Source organism: Equus quagga, chromosome 12 (genome assembly GCF_021613505.1).
Source record: "Equus quagga isolate Etosha38 chromosome 12, UCLA_HA_Equagga_1.0, whole genome shotgun sequence".
Classification (NCBI taxonomy): Eukaryota; Metazoa; Chordata; class Mammalia; order Perissodactyla; family Equidae; genus Equus; species Equus quagga.
The window spans coordinates 14,646,281-14,651,318 of NC_060278.1; the positions used below are offsets into that span (position 1 = coordinate 14,646,281).

Genomic DNA, 5,038 nt, shown 5'->3' on the forward strand with positions numbered 1-5,038 from the left:
TCTCATTGTGTGTGTGTATAATATATAGACAGATATCTACTATTTAATTATTATTCATCTTCATTCTTCAGAAAATTCTTATTTGTTAAATACGTAAACCACATTATTTATAGCTTTATCTGAGAGGGTAGTACTTACTAGTTATCTTGTGAAATGTAAGAAATAAAATATTTTGTGTTTTGCACAAATAGTCGTTTTTTTGCCTTATAGTAGTAGGCTTTTGCTTACTTAAGGTTTTTTTTTAGGAATTAATTCAAAATGTGTACCATTTCAATGGTAGTAATTCATATCTTGTGGTTCTTACATTAATTATATTAACTAAAAACTTAACTGTTAGAATATATAGATGGACCAGGGTAAAAGAATTGTTCTTCCAAAGGAATCAAAATGATCATGTCAATAAAGACAGATAATGTCGTATATACAGTTTGGATTGTAAAGACTATTATAAAATTACAGACCATGAGGAAATCTTATATTTGAGACATTTTTATTTGGTGAGTCCATAAGTCAAACTTCTAGTTTTGTGATATCCTACAATAGGAATGAATCTTCATCCTCATAATTGAGTTGTGTTCTTCTTAAGTAGAAGGTTAGTCTAAATTATGACCAAGCTTGACAAAGGCATCTATTCTCAAACTAGATTGTAAAGTAGCCGCTGGACACCCTAATAAAACAGTAGAGTTACAGTAAAGGAAACAATATCCTTTTCTTCCCAGTTCAGAACACAGGCCAATCTGATTAATTTGGGAACAGTGACAAAATTAGTAACTGCTTGTAAGTGCGTAATTTGAAGATTTCATACGTTTAACTTATATCTTAATGCTTTGGATGTGAGATAAAATAAACAGAGAAAATCAAATGCACATCTAGAAAAAAATAGCTACAATTCGTTCATTATTCATTTTAGCCTTTTTCTTTCTTACTCTTCTTTCTCTTAATGCTTATATTTGCCTTTACCTTTCTATGAAGATTCATATTTTTGAATCTAAAAGCGTTATTGTTATAAGAAAGCTAGAATTTGTAACCTTGGTTATGTTTCTTCGAGTCTGTTTTTTTTTAAGATCAAAATAAAAAGCCGGTGCTTGCTTTGTCAATATGCATACTAAAATTGGAATAGCACAGAGAAGATTAACACAGCCCATGTACAAGGACGGTTCACACATCTGTGAATCGTTCCCTATTTGTCAGTCTTTGCCTTGGAAGAGATGGGGTAAGGAAGCAGGATGGCAAAGGAGATTGAAGGGTGCTTAACTTCTACCCCTTGTATTTTATTTATCGTATTATATAAAACATTAGTGTTAATGAAAGTTAATCTTGGTGTGTAAATATAATTTGTTGTACAATTCTCTCTTCTTTCTCTGTATTTTAAAATACAAAAACCAGTCATTCTATTTCCAAAACCTAAGAAAATAAGCAGAACTACATGCCAAGATTTATTCATAAGGATATTCATTTCAGCATTATTTATAATAGGGAAAAGTTGGAAACAATCTAATATTTGAACAACACAAGAATGATTAAGCAAATTATCAGATTTTCATATTTTTAATCATAGAGTCATATGATTATTATGCATTTATGTGGAAATCTTATCTTCTGTATTAGTTTCCTGTTGTTGCTGTAAGAAATTACCACAGACTTACTGGCTTAAAACAACACAAATTTATTACTTTACAATTCTGGGGGTCAGAAATCTCAGATGGATGTTGCTGGGAAAAAACAAGATGTCGGTAGCATTGTGCTCCTTCTGGGGAGAGTCCTTTTCCTTGCCTCTTTTGGCTTTTGGAGGCTGCTGCATTTGTTGGCTCTTGGCCCTTTCCTCGAATCACTCCAACCTTTCACTTCCATCCTCACATCTCCTACCACTGACTCTGACTTTCCCACTTCCCTATTTTAGCGACCCTTGTGATTACATTGTGCCCACCAGAATAATCCAAGAGAATCTCTCTATCTCCAGATACTTAAAATAATCACATCTGCAAAGTCCCTTTTACCACGCAGTTTTTCAGAGGTTCTGAGGATTAGGCTGTGGACGTCTTTGGGGAGCCATTATTCAGCCAACCATATTTTATAAGCAAATAAGGGCATGCGAATATTTAAAGTACTTAAAAGAGTGCCTGACACAAAACACCCTCAGTTGTGATTTGTAAAATGAATGAGCGGACGAGTGAACTTCTGACTGCTTTCACAGCCTGATCTAAGCCACTATCAGCTCTTGCCTGGAAAATTCCAACAGTCTCCTCAAGGCCCCTGCTTCTATCCTTGCCTTCATCTATTCTCAGCACAACAGCTAGAGTGATCGGTTTACAGCATAAACCAGATTATGTTTCTTCTGTTTAAAATCCTATACCATCTTGTCTCCCATTTTTCACTCAGAGTAAGACTCAAACTCTTTGGGTGGCCTTGACAGCCCTACTCTCTGTGCTCCCTCTAATATGACAAACCATTTCAATAAACCTCCTACACTTCTACTCTGCCCAGGCTACACCAGCCCTTACTGTTCCTCCAAAACACTAGTGTTGTTCCCTCCGTAGGACCTTTTCACTTGTGGTTTCCTCTGCATGGAATACTCTTCTCTCAGATATTCATGTGGCTCATGCCCCGATTTCTGTAAGTTTTTGCTCACGTGTCACCTCCTTGAGGCCTACCTGGCCACTCCATTTAAACTCTCCCTTTAAAACCCCATCATTTCTATGCTCCCAATGCTTTTTATCCAGCTTTGTTATTTTCCGTAGCATATCTCATTTTAGCATTCTAAATACTTATTTATTGTGCTTATATTTTCTCACCCCCTACTGAAATATAAATTCCAAGGGACAAGGAATGTTACACGTTTTGTTCAATGACATATTTTCGTTTCCTCTAATAGTGCCTGACATAGTAAGCCCTTAATAAATAGCTGTTGAATGAGTGGATAATAAGATCCTATTATATGTCAGCTTCTGTCATAGGTACTGAGGCCACATCAGCAAACTTGATGGAGAATTTCTCCCCTTTTGGAGCTTGCTTTGAAGTTCTCTAGTCTACCAAAATCCACTCCCCTTGAGTCCTCAGGTTGACTGAGATAGAAGAAAACACTTGATGAGAAGTAGTAAGACTGGAAATCATTAATTAGCCTTGCTTTCCTTACACCCCACCCCACCCTGACCACTCCTATACTTTCGTCCCAATTACAGGATATTGTTTCACTGATGTTTAGGAGATTAATTCAAATGGATGTAGTTATTAGTTGAGAGTGCTGTGAAAAACAAATAAGAAAACAACATGGCAATCTGTCCAAGGGGCACAGAATAAACCGGTGGGAAACTAGGATGTCACCTTAAACATTATGCCATTTCACACACAAATATATAAGATACATGCACATATTTGGGTAGAATTGCCTATAAAGTAAATGAGCCCTTTTCAAAAATTAGTTTTTTATTGACTATCATTTTAAAACTGCATAAGTCTAAACCTGTTGGAAATGCATCCTTCAGTATGTTATGTGAAGTTCTGACAGTTATCAGGTGACTTCAGGCTGGGATTATTCGATTTGTTTTGCTAGACACCACACATATGGTTGTCTTTAGAAATTAAGCAAAGCAGAGAAATCATTTATTCGTGAAGTCAAGGTTTTAATGTGGCTGATTTATACTTTGCCATTTCCTTCCTGTATATCAAATACTCTTAAATTTTGAAAGAAACACGCTGTTGCTGCATCATTCCAAACTGTTTTAATCAGAGAGTGCAGAACCAGAACACACCAAATGGTTGACATGCAGTTTCCAACTTTCTGATCTCAACTACCAGGCTTCCCACAGATGAGATTAACAAGAGTGGAGAAGTTAATGTACTATTCTACTTGATTTTAGTTTTTTCTATTACAACGAATATTTTATTGAAATTGCCAAGTGTAAGTCTTTAAGAACACTACATTTTAAAGCTTCATTAAAAAACAAAACTTAGAGAAATTCAACTACATGGGTATCATGACCAATCATGTCCACTTGGTGCTTTAAAACACTCGCAGACACTTGTTCTTCCCATTTTGTGATAAAATATACGGAATCCAAATTTCTCCTCAAATACTAATCAAACATTTGGAAATAATGTAATCTTTCAAAAGGCATCCATTGTTTTATATATTTTTTTGTTCTGTGACAATCTGTTAATCATTTTTCTTCATTATTTGGAGGACTTTTTAAAAGTAAGATTTGAGAAGGCATCTATGTTTTTGAAATGTTGGTAAATGCTGGCTAATTCCATCATCAACCACAAGTTTAGTATTTTCAGATATAGATAATTTCTGAGTATAGTCCTAAAACAATAACGTGAATTATTGAAGTGCAGTTAACTACTCATCAAATAAATTAAAATTACTTTTTTACTTAGAAATATTTTATGGTTTCATGGAAATTGTGTCTTGCTTGAAGCCAGAAATGTTAGACTCCACATTTTTTTAATACCAAATCATTGATATTGCTAAATAACTGATAGTGATTATTTATTTGTTTGTTTCTTACATTTCTAGTTTCAATCAAAAGACCTGAGACCTAAGTGTAACTTATTAGCTATGTGTTCTAGAGCAAGCCACCTAGGACTTCTGAATATCACTTTTCTCATCTGTGTAACGCAGACAATTCCTGCCTTATATCACAGGGAGGCTGTGAAAATAAAATAATATAGAGACGCATTGTAAACTCTGAAGCCACTAGAGATAGAATATTGTTTTCTAATGGAGACATTAAGTGCTTAGACAAGCATTCTCAGCTTAAGTGTAACTAAAATGTTCTCCCCCCACTTTTTTTTCTTTTTTCTTTCATATTACCTTTCCTTAGTAAATAGGGGCTGTGAGACACAGAAAGATAAATATTACATGATTCCACTTATATGAAGTATCTAAAATCACCAAATTCATATAAAATCAAAGACTGGAGTGGTGGTTCCCAGGGGTTAGGGGAAGGGGGAAATGGGGAGTTATGAACCAGCAGGCATAAAGTTTCAGTTAAATAAGATCAATAAAGTCTAGAGGTCTGCTGTGCCACACTGTACC

The 5,038-nt window shown here is 34.9% G+C and overlaps 1 non-coding gene across 1 annotated transcript; it reads left to right on the forward strand.

The window, feature by feature from the left end:
• Positions 1-1,083: 1,083 nt before the first annotated feature.
• LOC124249249 (U6 spliceosomal RNA) lies at positions 1,084-1,188 on the forward strand. The gene has a single exon (XR_006891320.1). It is a non-coding gene; the product is annotated as a U6 spliceosomal RNA (small nuclear RNA).
• Positions 1,189-5,038: the final 3,850 nt, after the last annotated feature.